This window comes from Schistocerca serialis, chromosome 2 (genome assembly GCF_023864345.2).
Source record: "Schistocerca serialis cubense isolate TAMUIC-IGC-003099 chromosome 2, iqSchSeri2.2, whole genome shotgun sequence".
Lineage (NCBI taxonomy): Eukaryota > Metazoa > Arthropoda > Insecta > Orthoptera > Acrididae > Schistocerca > Schistocerca serialis.
The window spans coordinates 122181999-122197614 of NC_064639.1; positions in this window are offsets into that span (position 1 = coordinate 122181999).

Here is a 15616-nt window from a genome sequence, read left to right on the forward strand (position 1 = left end):
ATATTGCGCCCGCTCCGGCCATTGATTAATTTGCTGGATCACGTCAGCAAAGTTTCCAAGAGGGTTTCATGGGCCGTGTATTGTAGAATTCTTCTCGCACTTCGCATTACGCCTGGGTCAGTCGATAGGAATTACTTTTGATTTATCGCGCTTTACTCCACGCAAACGCAATTTATTACCACTGCCTGTTAGGAGAGTCATGTAATATGATGATTGAAGGTCGTGAGTTAAAATAAATCTGTGCTAATCGACTGCATCTGTTTTCAATCAAGTAGTTGAAATCCCAAGTCACTTTCTTAATTAATTTTATGTTCAACATTTGCATCTGTGTTCAATAGCTGAATATAACATCAATGTGCACCCAATTTTAAATAAAAGGGATCAATTCTGAACCAATTAATGTCAACACTGCCACCGCAGTTCAATCAGGAGTCACAGGGCCTTATTACTTTCTTTGCGTTATGCGCCTTTGCGGCAGTTTTGCACTCTCTGTTGACCTGTTAGTCAATTACCTGGGGTGAACACACGCCAAAACCAGATAAGTGACGGGTGGGGTGTTACAACAGATAGCGGCGGTAGTATCCCGTACACAAGGCATAAAACGGCAATGCACAGGTGGAGCTGTGACTTGTACTCAGGTGACTCAAGTGAAAAGGTTTCAGACGTAATTACGGCCGCACGACTGGAATTACCAGACTCTGAACGCGGAGTGGTAGTTGGAGCTGGTCGCATGGGACATTCTACTTCGGAAACCGTTACGGAATTTAATATTCCGAGATCCGCAGTGTCAAGAGCGTACCGAGAATACTAAATTTCGGGCATTACCTCTCGTCACGGACTGCGCAGTGGCCTACGGCCTTCATTTAACGACCGAGAGCAGCAGCGTTTGCGTAGAGTTGCCAGTGGTAACAGACAAGTAACACTGTTTGAAATACCCGCAGAAATCAATGTGGGACGTTAGGACAGTGCGGCGAAATTTGGCGCTAACGGGCTACGGCAGCGGACGACCAACGAGAGTCCCTTTGCTGACAGGACGACGCCTGCAAGGCCTCTCCTGGTCTCGTGACCATATCGATTGGACGCTAGACGACTGGAAAACCGCGGCCTGGTTAGGTGAGTCCCGCTTTCAGCAACTGATGGTATGGTTAGAGTGTGGTGCAGATCCCACGAACCCATGCACCGAAGTTGTCAACGAGGCATTGTGCAAGCGGTGGTGGCTCCATAATGGCTCAAATGGCTCTGAGCACTATGGGACTCAACTGCTGAGGTCATTAGTCCCCTAGAACTTAGAACTACTTAAACCTAACTAACCTAAGGACACCACACACATCCATGCCCGTGGCAGGATGATTCGAACCTGCGACCGTAGTGGTCGCGCGGTTCCGGACTGTAGCGCCTAGAACCGCTCGGCCACTCCGGCCGGCGGGCTCCATAATGATGGAATGGGTTCTCTCGCCCAATTGAACCGATCATTGACGGGAAGTTGTTATGCTCGGCTACCTTGAGACCATTTTCAGCCATTCATGGACTTTATTTTCCCAAACAACGATCGCCATGTCACCGGGCCACAATTGATCGCGAATTGTTTGATGAACATTCTAGGCAGTTCGAGAACGATATGGCCATCCGTGTCGCCCGACGTGAGTCCCAACGAACATTTCTGCAACGTTATCGACAGGTGATACCGTGCACAAACTCCTGCACCAGCAGCACTTTCGTAATTATAGACGGCTCAAGGGACTTCCAGCGACTTACCGACGGCCGCGTCACATCGATTGCTGCACTACGCCGGTCAAAAGAACGTCCGTCACGATATTAGGAGGCATCCCATGGCCTTTGCCACCCACCATGATGAACTGCCTGCCATCTAGCTTGTCAATAAAATGATCATGACCTTGAAGCTATTGCGTTTTTTCCCAGCAATGAATACTGTGTTACGTAGGAGGGCAAGTTTTAAAAACAAATTTCATTCGCAAACACAGAAAAAATTACTGGCAGAAGTAAAGCTGTGAGTACCGGGCGTGAGTCGTGCTTCGGTAGCTCAGATGGTAGAGCGCTTGCCCGCGAAAGGCAAAGGTCCCGAGTCCGAGTCTCGGTCGGGCACACGGTTTTAATCTGCCAGGAAGTTTCATATCAGCGCACACTCCGCTGCAGAGTGAAAATCTCGTTCTGGAAACAGAAAAAATTGTCTACAGGAGCTTCGAATCACAGCAAGAGGATTACCCTTCATAACGCAAGCGCTGTAGCCTTTCAAATGGCTGAGCTGGGTTCAGCTGACATGGTCTAATCGCAGCATCTGTAAATAAGGGCTGCGCGCTGCATAGAGGCAAAGGAGTGATCTGGCGCGATAGCCGGCTGTTTTCAGCGACTGCCTGCACCAGGAATTACCCCGCTGGGGTGCGCGCAGTAGCAGGTGGAGGCGGGTATCGCCCCATCGGTGCAGGCCGGCTCAGTTGCTGGCTGCCCCCGCATCAGCGCGGGCCATTAGCGGCTTTACAGAGGCCTTCAAAGGCCACTGCCGTGTTGTCGGGTAGTCCCCACCAGCGCCCTCCACTGGGACCCAGGTGCGGCAAGGGCGGCGGCACAAACGTAGACTACCAACCCCTTGCTGCCCGGCATCCACTGCGTGACCCATCGCAACTCTTTAGAGAGCTACAGAGACTGAGATATTTTCTGATCTGCATCTACATACCGGGTGGTTTATGAAGTGCAGCTACTCACAGAGGTTAACTGTGGGCTGCTGTTATCTTATGGAGTGAAACCTGGTAGATATGATAACGTGTTAATGCGGAATCGAATTACTCTTGGACAAATTGTTCCAGTTTTGGCCATCAGGTGCAAATCTGGCGCTGTGAATGCAAGAAAGACATATAGAAATATTTCTATGCGCAATGGATTAGGAATGGGACGAGGGCAAAAAATGTCAGATAAGTGAGAAAGGCATAATGTTAATTTTATTACGAGGGTCGTCCACAAAATAAGTTCCGTTTGGTTATATAAAACAAACACGTACAGATACAGAAAAAACATTTATTGCACAAAAATCTACAACTATTAAACTACTTTTCTACATACCTTCCGAAATTTTATGGGCACTTGTCATAGCGTGGCACAAGTTTTTGTTTGCCTTCTTCATAGAAGGTTGCCCGCCTGTGAATTCAACCATGTGGTAACATGTTCTTTCAGCTCGTCATCATCGTTGAAGTGTTGACCACCAAGGACAGAGTTTAGGTGTAAGAAGAGATGAAAGTCGCTAGGAGCGATGTCCGGGCTGTACGGAGGATGATCAAACGCGTCCCAGTGAAATTCTCGTAAGAGATGTTTGGTCACATTCGCCGTGTGAGGTCGAGTATTATCGTGGAAAAAAAAACAACACCTTTTGACACTAATCCTCGGCGCTTGTTCTGTATTGTGCGGAGGAATTTCTTAACGATGTGCACTGATTGTTTGAGTAACCAACATGAGCAAAGTTTTCTAAATTTAAGTTTTTCAGTAACAATTTCATGAATTAGTGATCGTGAGATTTGCGGAACTTCTATAACATGGGCGCTAAGTGTAAACTTACGGTTGTGCTTAATCTTCTCTTGAATTGTGTGAACCAATTCATCAGTAACCACAGACGGGCGTCCAATTCGTTCTTCATCGTACCCTTGATCACATCCTCACTGAACAGTCTGACCCATCTTCTAAACATTCAATCACTCATAGCATTTTGTCCGTAAACCTCGCAGATTTGCCGATGAATTTCTGTTGGTTTAACTTCCTTTCCATTTAGAAAACGAATCACAGATCTGATTTCACACGCGGCGGCATTTTCAATTACGGCTGACATTTTAAAGAAGCACTACAAAGCACACGTCGGCAGCAGAGATCTGAAAATGGCGTACATGTCTTCTTGAGTCAGAGTAACTGCCGCGCATGCTCGGAACTGCGATCGTAGCGCTGCCGCGGATAGAAATAGAAACGAAACTTACTTTGTGGACGACCCTCGTATTAACTGCAACTTATACAATTTGTTCAATATGAGCACCGGAGGCGTCCACAGTTGCCGTACGGCGACACATTTCCACCTGGTGGCCAAAATTGGAACTACTCTCTTTTTTACAGCGTAAATCGGTACCGCGTTAATTTCTACATCTACTAGGTTGCGCTGCCATAGCTTAATTGCAGCCCGCAATGGACCTCTCTAAGTAGCTGCACTTTATTTATAACCGCCCGGTACATATTCCGAAACCACATACAGTGCATGGTGGAGGGTACCTTGTATCATTACTAGTTTCATGTCCTACTCACAAACGGAGCGAGGGAAAAAGGACTACGTATATGCTTAGGTATGAGAGCTGATACTTCCTACCTGGTCTTTGTGGTTCTTCCGCGACATGATGGCCGCAGCGTCGGTCTACTGTCTGTTGCAAACGCCGGTTCTCTACACTTTGTCAAAAGTACTTCTCATAAAGAACGTCTTCTCCCCTCCAGGGGTTTCCATTTGAACTGACGGAGCATTTTCGTAGAACATGTGTGTTGATCGAAATTACCGGCAACAAATCTCGCAGAACACCTCTGAACAGCTTTGATGTCTTCCTTTAATCCGACGTGGTACGGATAACAAAACACACGAGCAGTACAGCGTGTAGTCTCCTCCATATACCAGCTACAGTGTCGTAGAATTCTCTCAATAAACCGTGGTCGACTACTAGCCTTCCCTACCTTGCGCGGTCGTTCAGTTTCATGTCGCTTTGCAACCTTACCCCTAGATATTTAATGGACGCGACTGTGTCAAACAGCACACTACTAATACTGTAATCGAACATTAGAAGATTATTTTTCCTAGTCATATGCACGTAACTTACGTTTTCCCACACTTAGAGCAAGCTGGCATTAATCACACCAAATGGAAACCCCATTCAAATCATCCTCTGATCTTCTACAGTCACCCAATTGCGGCACTTTCCTGTACTCTACAGCAGGGGTCTCCAAACTTTTTAGTCCGCGGGCCACATTGACTCCTCCATGAAGTCATAAGGGCCAAGATCTACGATTTTTATTTAATTACATAATTTGTGATTGGTGGACGTCCCTGACCGAAATTCTGGCGTATTTTATTCTGGCGAATTTCACCGAAAAAAAGTATGTCACTGCACATTCTTGACGAAAGCGTCCTGCAAAGTTAACGAAATATCAAAATCCGACAATGTCGCGGTGTATTGGTCGCGATAGGCCTCGAAGCTCAATTGTTGGCAGTATAGGTACCACCTCAAATATTTGGCGGGCCGGATACCGGGGATGTCCGGCCAGCTAACGTGGGCCGGTTTGCCGGCCCAGAGGTATATAAAGCTATACATAAAACTGGAGCTGTCCTATCACACTTCCCTGGGGCACTCAAGTCACTGCCTTTGTCAACGGTGAGCACTGGCCTTCCAGGACGACGTAATGTGTTCTATTACTTAAGAAGGATTCCTGGAGCATCATTAACGGTCTGATGACGCAAACATGTCAATTTTGGGCCCATCCTGAGATATACCACTCACCAGGGGTAACACTAGGATAACTGGCGTCCAGGGCAAACTTCGTCTTTGTGCCGCGGACCCACTTCAGCTCGCCTCCCTGTCGATACCACCACAATTTTTTTTTTTTTTTTTTTTTTTTTGAATCCTCACTGCTGCTTTGCCTGTTTCTTAACATTAACATGATTTTAAAATGAAGCAAATAGTAAATGTATCTCTTTTGTATGATACCATTCAGTACTTGGAACTACACATAGTCCAATGTCGCACTACTTGCACCAAAATCGCGATTACTTCTTGTTTGATTTCCGATCAATGCAGAGTCGGAAGAAACGACACAACAAACACAAATTACACTGGCGGAAAAAAATCCCAACACAAAAAAATAATTACAGGGACGGTTAACCGGGTTGTGGATGACGCTGGACTCGTCCGATTATGTATATGTGCTCGATTCGAGACAGATCTGGTGATCGAGCAGGCCACGGCAACAAGTAGAGTAACGAAATTTCGGGAATACATTTGTCTAGGTACGGTATGTCAGTGATTAACATTGCAAGATCACAGGTTAATAAAAGCCACAGCAAATGTCAAATGCTGATACATTAATAACCGGTGTAACCGCCAGAATGTTAAACGCAAGCATGCAAACGCGCATATATTGTGTCCTAAGCTGCCAGATGTTGCACTTCGTCGGCCAATACTCGGACGGTTAACGCGGGTCGTGGATGACGCTGGACTCGTCCGGTTATGTATCATATGTGCTCGGTTCGAGACAGATCTGGTGATCGAGCAGCCCACGGCAACAAGCCGACACACTGTAGATCACGTTCGGTTACAATAGCGGTATGTAAGCGAGCACTACCCTGTTGGCAAACATCCCCTGGAATGAAACATTCTGGCAGATTAAAACTGTGTGCCGGACCGAGGCTCGAACTCGGGATCTTTGCCTTTCGCGGGCAAGTGTTCTACCAGGAGTGCTAGTTCTGCAAGGTTCGCAGAAGAGCTTCTGTGACGTTTGGAAAGTAGGAGGCGAGGTACTGGCGGAAGTAAAGCTGAGAGGACGGGGCGTGAGTCGTGCTTGGGTAGCTCACATGGTTGAGCACTTGCCCGCGAAAGGAAAAGGTCCCGAGTTCGAGTCTCGGTCCGACACACACTTCTAATCTTATTGGTTGCAAACAGTCTTGGTTGCAATTTTAGTTTTTTATTTTTCAACGACGCGTTTCGCCTTATTTAGGCATCTTCAGGTTATCTACATAGAAAACAGAGAACAAATACATCTATTTAAGCATCGCGATCGCGTTGTGCAGACTTGGATAACCTATAAGCATATATAAACAGATCAACTATTGAAAGAGCAAATACCTTAATTTGGTATTTCTTAGAATAATCCTTTAGTCAGTGTAGCCAAAGGGCATCGTCGAATATATCACACCAACATCGCCCTCGTTAAACTCATTAAAAACTAGAAATATAGTAAAATCATTACCTTTTCTAGATGGACGCGAGAGGCACCAAGATCTGCATAACTCGTTCCCGTTCACAGGAGCGAGCAGCAGAGTAAGATGGGGGCTCAGGTCGATATGTTCGACGATGTCCTTTGGCTACACTGACTAAAGGATTCTTCTAAGAAATACCAAATTAAAGTATTTGCTCTTTGAATAGCTGATCTGTTTATACATGCTCATATGCTATCCAAGTCTGCACAACGCGACCGCGATTCTTAAATAGATGTATTTGTTCTCTGTTTTCTATATAGATAACCTGAAGATGCCTAAATAAGGCGAAACGCGTCGTTGAGAAATAAAATCTCATCCCCTGGAATGCTGTCCATGAAAGGCAGCAAAACAGGTCAGATCACCAGTTTGCAGCTAGGGTACGTGCGATGACTGGAGAGTGCTCCCGATGTCATACGAAATCGGAACCCGGACCGTAATTACAAGTATAGGTCCAGTGTGTCTAGCACGCAGGAGGTTGGTTGCAGGCCATCAGCTGGCCTCCTCCTAACCAACACACCGTCATCACTGGTACCGAGGCAAAACCAGCTTTCACTAGAAAACACAACAGACCTCCACACTATCCTCCAATCCCATGAGCTCTCGCTTGTCACCGCTGAAGTCGCAAGTGGACATGGTTTAGGGTCAGTGTAGTGCACGCTATAGGGCGTCTGGCTCGGAGCTGTCCTTGAAGTCACCCCCAGTTCGTTGTGTCGCTGTAATGCAGATGCTGCTCAAATTGCTGCAGAAGATGCAGTACGATGCGCCAGAGCCGTACGTCAAACACGATGGTCTTCCCTCTCGGTAGTGCCACTTGGCCGTCCAGAGCTCGGGCTTCTTGCCATCGTATATTTCCGTGACCATCGTTGCCAGTAATCATGCACAGTGGCTGCATTCCAGCCAAGTCTTTCTGCACTATCGCAGTAGGAGCATCCATTCTCCTATCACACGACCCCGTTCAAACTGAGGTTGGTCTGATAATGTTACTCTTGACTAACATCAACACACCACATCCAATCTCAGAGGTAACTAAGGCTCACGACCGTTCCACCGCGTCTTTAAAGCAAACCTGGTTTGCATCCTCATATTAGCGGCACTCTTATGCGACTGGCGTGAAATCTGAACAGACGTCATCTCCGAGATACAGCGACACGTCCACCAACTTCCGTTTATGTGGCACGACTCCTCCTAGGCGTTGCGTTTTTTTCCCTCAGTGTATAACCTTTACATGTTAATTGCGTTCTCTCTTTTGGCACAACGAAAGTGGCTCTCTCTAGTAGCCGAAAACAAGCGTCCTCCAACCAGAAACACGCGAGTCTCGCGGAACAGTCGCCCGACACATTTAAATTGGAACGTTCTCGTGAAAATCAATAAAAACAAGTAAAGTTGGTATGTACCTTTATTACGCCACTATCATTTCGTTCTAGACGATCTTCAGGCAACAAACTGTGGCGGTCTCATGACATAAAAGTCTAACCGGTAGTCAAAACTCATTCATGTGTCTGGGTAGTATAGTGGCGGAAGATGGTGGAGCTGGAGATTACGTGAAAAACCGCATTAAAAAGGCAAATGCTGCCTTCATACAATAGTATCCAATATGGAAAAATAGAAATATCACGTACAAAACGAAAATCCGTATTTTTAATACAAATGTGAAGGCTGTCCTTCTGCACGCCAGTGAAAGCTGGAAAATGGATAAAAAGATAACATCCCAGTTACAAAGCTTCCTAAATAGATGTCTTCGACGCATCATGAATATCTGGTGGCCAGAAAAAAATATGTAATGAAGAGCTCTGGCGAATAACAAACCAGATACCTGTAGAAGACCAGATACGAGAGAGAAAGTGGGGTTGGTTGGGGCACACCTTGAGAAAACAAGATGGAGCCATCGAGAAAAAAGCATTGGAATGGAATCCCCAGGGAATAAGGAAGAGAGGAAGACCAAGGGGCATATGGAAGAGGACAGTGGAAGGGGAAGCAAAAAGAGTTGGTAAGACCTGGGCACAAATGAGGCACATGGCCAAAGACAGAGATGGATGGCGAGTTCTCCTGGATGCCCTATGCCCCGATAGGGGCCAAAGGAAATAAGTAAAGTAAGTAAAGTAGTCAAAACGTTAAAAAGAACAAGCGAGAACACAAGAACACCTTGAATCAAGTCGCCGACCGCCTGGCACAAGCACAATAATAAGGGGGCGAAAAAAATGCGACGACGACAAAACAAATAACAAATTTTAAACTACCAATACGGACGCATATACCTAAGGAGAGTAATGCATCGGTAACCTGGAGAAAACATCAATGAGTGGATATCAGTTGACTGATACTGGCGATGAATATGCATAAACAGAAAAATAAATCTGTTGGAAATCAAACCATTACATTATATAACGTTTACATAAATTGAAATGAACGTACTGAATATCTTGTACCGTTACAGAAGGAGAATAGAACATTCAAAAAAGAGGAAGATGCTGATGCCAGTACACTAAAGTTTATTAATATTGCCCCACAAAACTTATTGACTATTGTAGATACCAACAATATTACCTATTACTTGATTTGTGGATGGATGCAGAAACGCTATTTAAATTGGAATGTGGAAAGTACTTTCTGGAAATTTCTGCAGGAAAGGAGTATCAGGCAACAGAGTCTTCTCATTAAGGATATGATCAAAGAAGCTGTTTTGTGTGTTTATTTCTGTTTCTTCAACAATTTAATTGAGGATATGATCAAAGAAGCAGATTCGTGTGCGTGTATTTCTGTTTCCTCAACACTGTGGCGTTTATAACCTCTTAGCCCCAAAAGGAGTGAAGATAAAGTCAAAAACGTGTTTTTCCTGGCCATCAGAGTAAGGCAACTCTACACAACAGATACGTTGCGTGGGAACAGTATCGGACTGCCTTATTTAGCTGCTTTGCTGTGCAGAGGCTAGAAACTTTTTCCAGCCCCTGATGTGTATGCTGCCCTGCATGTGTATTGTATTGGAGTAATATGGGTCTAACTTATCCAATTGTTTTGCAGAACAGCCTACATGTAAGTGGCGCAAAAAAAGGTTTTCAAGCACCTGGTGTGTAGGCTACCCAGCACAACAAGTGTGTTGTTGCAGTAGAATTGACCTGCTAAAGAAGTCTGTTTTGCAGCGGCTCTATGTGTGGATGGACATCCCTGGGGAAAGGCTGGGATTGATAGAGGAGAGCAGGGGCATGGAGAGGGGTAGGAAGGGATGGACAGGGACAGAGGGGGCATGAAGGGATGGACAGAGAGGGGGCAGGAGAGGAAAGAAAGCAAGGGCAGAGGTGGATGGGAAGACAGATGAGCAAGAGGGGGACAGGGAGAGTAGAAGAAGAAGACGGATGGGGCAGTAGATGGACAGGAAGAATGGGGATAGAGGGGATGAATATGGTGAGGTGGGAGGAGAAGGTGTAGGAGGTGGAGGACAAGATGGACAAAGAGGAGGGAATGGACAGGGAGATTTGGTGAGGAAGAATTGATGGATGGAGACAGAAGAGGAAATGGACAGAGAGAGAGGGTGAGGAGGAAATGAACAGAGAGAGAGAGAGTGAGGAGGAGATGGACAGAGGGAGGGGACAGGAGGGGATGTGCAGACATGTGGAGAAGAGAGGGGCAGAGAGATGGGGAGGAGGAGATGGGTGGAAAGAGGGGGCAGGAGGATTAATAGATAGAGATGTGGGAGTGAGATCGAAGAGACAGGGTGGAGGAAATGGACAGAGTGGAGGGGAGGGATTGGGGATAAAGAGGGGGCATGGAGGATGACATAGATAGGTAGAGGTGTGGGATGAGTGAAGAGATGACGAAGGAAGAGGTGGACGCAGAGAGGGGTGAAACAGGAGATGTGTGCAATATGTCTGTCTCGAATGTTTATCCGAGCGAAGCTATGGGAAAAGGCTACTTTCTACAAAAGCAATAAACTCGTGACGGTTGCTGCTGTATCATATCAGATAGCCACGATTTACAATCTTGCTTTTTTATCTGATCAAATTGCGCACATGTTCCTTTTTTGCACAAAAGTAGTGGATTAACGCTGCTGCTACATCTACTGCCGCCGCTGCTCAGAGGAGTGGGCGGAACAACAGAGAACTGGCGGTGGCCACAGAGGTCCGTAGCGGCGGGAACAAAGGCACCGGCCAGAAGCGAACCGCCCCCAGCTCCCTCACTGACTGACTAGCTGCCCGCCGCGCACAACAAAACTCTCCCGAAACAATTCCCTTTGTTCGCTCCCCGAACCGACCGTGAAAAATACGGGCCACTGAAAACCAGTTGGCCGCGCTGATTACAAAGAAAATGTTTCCCTAAGGCGACTTGTTCCCTTCTTTGCCCTAGAGTTGCGGGAGTCTCAAGAGGTACTTCGCGTGATGATGTAATCCACAAATGATACCCTCTGTACCACAGCCACTGAGCTGATTATTTCGACTAAATCATAATTCAATATGACTTACTTCAGGCACTAGTTTCTCCACGTTCAGAGAGTGTTGTTATCACGCAACTGCACATTCAATTAATAGCAGGCCACTCCATTTCAGCAAATGTGCAGTTCATTCGGCCTTCACGTGGCTCTGAAACTACCATCGTTAATTCATAGTCCAATGGGTATAAAAATATTTTACATAATAAGTAATGTTAGGTGGCTACAGCAAAAATACAGGAATTAAGCTTAGCAAATTACTGAGGTGTGTAGAACAATTAACAAAAACTTTAAAAACGGAACTAGGAAAGATACTCAAACTAAATTCTACAAAACAATTGCAATCCCCACTTTGGTTTATGGAAACGAGAACTGGGTGATTTGTAGAAACCAAGAATGCCTTACTCAGGCATAAGAAATGAACTGAGACGAGTTAAATTGTAAACAACAGAAGACAGATTAAGGAATGACGGTATTAGAGAAGTACTAAAAATTTTTAGTCTAAATGAAAAAATTATCGAGTACAGAGGAAAATGTAACGAACATCTAGAAAGAATGGAGAGTGACGAACTCCCTTCAAAGGACATAAATTATAAATGCCAAGAAAGAAGAGATAAAGGAAGATTCCCAGAACGATAGCTACCGTAACAGGCAGTTTCGCGTAATACCTGAAGAGGAGGAGGAGGAGGAGGAGAAGAAGAAGAAGAAGTGATGAGAAACAAATGTTAACTATGTACAGTATAATTACAGAAAGAATACAGGGTGAAGACAAAAATATGGTAACACCAAAAACGCAACGCATGACCATGCCTAATACGGTGTAGAAAAACAGTGAGTATTCAAAACAGCTTCCAGTCGTCTCGGAATGGATAAATACAGATCACGTGCTGTTTTCAATGGACTCTTATACCATTATTCCAGCAAAATAGTGGCAAGTTCAGATAACGGTGATGGACGTGGTCAGCGATCACGCACGCCTCACTCCAAAGTAGATGACAAAAACTCAGTAATACTGAGGTTCGGTAACTGTTGTGATCTGGGAAGTTGGGACAATCCATCCTCGTGTTCATAAAACTAGTTCTGGACGATACGAACTGTGCGAACAGGGCCCTGTCGCCTTGGAACATAGCATCGTCTTTGGGGAACAAACAGTGTACCATGGGATGGACCTAACCAGCCACACTGGTCACATAGCACTTGGTAGTAATGAGATACTGAGAAGTAACCATGGTGCCCATGGAATACCACGATAGCCGGCCGAAGTGGCCGTGCGGTTAAAGGCGCTTCAGTCTGGAACCGCAAGACCGCTACGGTCGCAGGTTCGAATCCTGCCTCGGGCATGGATGTTTGTGATGTCCTTAGGTTAGTTAGGTTTAACTAGTTCTAAGTTCTAGGGGACTAATAACCTCAGCAGTTGAGTCCCATAGTGCTCAGAGCCATTTGAACCATTTTGAATACCACGATATGTCTGCCCAGAGCATGACCGAACACCCTCCGTGTTTCACTCTTGGGACGTAAACTCGGTCAGAAGTTGGAAACAGTCCGAAACAAGACTCATCCAGCCATCCATTACTGCACAGCACAGGTTTTATGACTTCGGCACAACGTTTTCCTGTTACGGACATTTGCATCACTGATAAGTGATTTTGAAATTCGAACTCGCCCTTCAATTCGCTGCTTATGGAGATCCATTCGTGTTGTTTTGGTACTGACAAGACTCGGGAGTTCGTCATTCAGTTCTGCAGTGTCTTTTGCAGCTGTCGTCCTCTTATTTTTCGTCACAATCCTGTTCAACAACCTCAAGACCACTCAACGCGGAATTCGTCCGTGTTGTGACTTAGCGGAAGATGTTTTTCCGCTTTCCCTGTATGCGCTGCACATCAACGTATAGGTGCCTCTTGAAACAACAAACACTTCGGCTACCTGTCACAGAAGCAACCACCACCCGAGCACCAACAGCTTACTCAAGTTCGAATTCACTAAGCTAAGCTAAGCTAAGCTACACAGAGTACTGTTTGTTGTGACCACGACTGACTCTTGCAACGTATTGAGAACAGTGCACTGGTGCCATTCGCGGTTAAATGTTCGTTTCTCGTGGCGTTTCCTAGCTCTGTGTGTATATTACATTGTGTTGTGATGCAACGTCAAACTCTGGTGGATTTTAACGTTATATGCCCAATGATATGGTGAATAGAACGTGCGTGTCATGAGTATAAAAATTCTACAATTCGATGCATTACAAATATTGGCATGATTTAGCTTTAGGAGAAGTTGTTTTATGACATATTCGATTATTTTCGAATGCTTTACCAGTAAAAGGCTGAGGATAATTTTTAGATTTAATAAAGACCTAAAACAAGGTAGCTGACAGTGCGTTGAGTTCGAGTATAAACTTATGTCCTCTAGTGGGAGCGGAAGAAAGTTAAAAATTCACAGAACTGTACAGGGCGCTAGCGTGTCTTGAACGAACGTACACTGCTTACAAGAACTTGTTTATTAGCATTCAGATACAGCTAACAAGTCGCGGAGTATCTTTAAAGGAAGGTCTCAGTAATAGGGCGGCTTATGTCCAGGGACGGGCGTTTCGCCGTGTGCGCTGCTTCCTCTTCGTTCTTCCTTCGATTTTTTCAAGAGGCCGTAAATTTCTATTTTTTTCCATTTATGTCCATAACGTGTCCCTTCTCATTGTATGAGGACTCAAGAGAGTGTTCTTGGTATTGTGTACTGTGTGAGCATCTCGCATCGGGTGAGATGCAAAGGTGGATTAACTTGCAAAGTTTTTTCTTTTTCTTTTTAATTCTGTGTGTCCCTTGTGACAGTCAAAGATACGTGATTCTGCCTAATGGTGTAATACTTTTAAGAACTTCTGGAGTCATATCTTCCTCAAATATGTTGTGTATTTAAGTTAAGGGGAGTTTTACTATCTTTTGGTTCAAACAGTCGATTTCTTTAAATTGCATTTTTGGATCCATAAAAGTGTTTAGAATCCGCCCCTGAAACGGTTTTTCCGAATACGGAAGGAAATGTTTGTTATTCGCGGTTGAACAAAAAAATGCACCTGCCTGAAATCGGCCTTTTTCACGCACCAGTTTTTTTTTCCTTCGGAGGACGAGTTATTGTACCGATGCTTGGGAGGAAACACACAAAATTCAAATGAAAGTTTGAACGCGCGTGTTTGGAAGTTATCCCCCAAGCATTTGCATTCTAGTGCGAAGACTGTGGAGATTGCGACTTTCCTCGCAGTGATCAGCTTCAACGCAGGGTATTAAGCAATTCTGAAGACCATGACAACGATGGACGTCACCCTGTGACTATTCGACGCAGTTCGCCAAGCATTCGGATGACCACCGCATTCAAGCGGCCGAAAACCGCGTCACCGGCGGCCGTACGAGCGGCTCTGAAGCAGCGAAGGATAGCCCAGATCGAGCACAACGCCCTGTATGAGGAAGAGGAAGGACTAGTTAATGGACCCGGAATAGCAGATTGAACATAAGTTGCATAATATTGCATTTATATGTAGTCAAAACTTCAAACGCGTTTTTCTCGAAATTACTTTTTTTTTATCGCACGGTATGGTGACTTCAAATCTACTGAACCGATTGGCATGATTATTTGTTTCCGACGAAGCTAACTTAATTGTCTAGGAGTTGTACCACTTTTATTCCGATCCATCAGCTATAAATATTTTTACTTGGCCGACGGTCGAAAAATCGACGAAAAAACCCTTTTTTTTTAATGGCCGCCATTTGTTTGCTATGGTCCAAATAACTTAAGCGAGGTACAACTCTTAAAGAACCTTATATACTTCGCTAACGTCAACTCAATTTTGATTTCAGACGAGCCGGCTGACCTGTTACATACCGCACGTGGAGGTCTACATAGAAATTTTGTTTCGGTCCGACGGTACTTCCGCCTTTGCTCTTCGACTTTTTCAATCGAAAAAATTCCAGTTTGTAGAGGAAAAATCAATAAACATTTTGACCAAATTTGACATTGATATCTATAACACATCTCGAGAAAAAATTTCTAAAAGAACATGCTTTTTTTCGGGCCAAAGATAGTAAACATGCCCTTAAGCAACACACATATTTAGATAACTGGTGCGACATAATCTCCGTATTGCTTGTTAGACTTTTGTCTGTGAAATCGGGGCTTCAGTGCTGCTGGAGTCGACTAGGTTAAAATATTGAGGT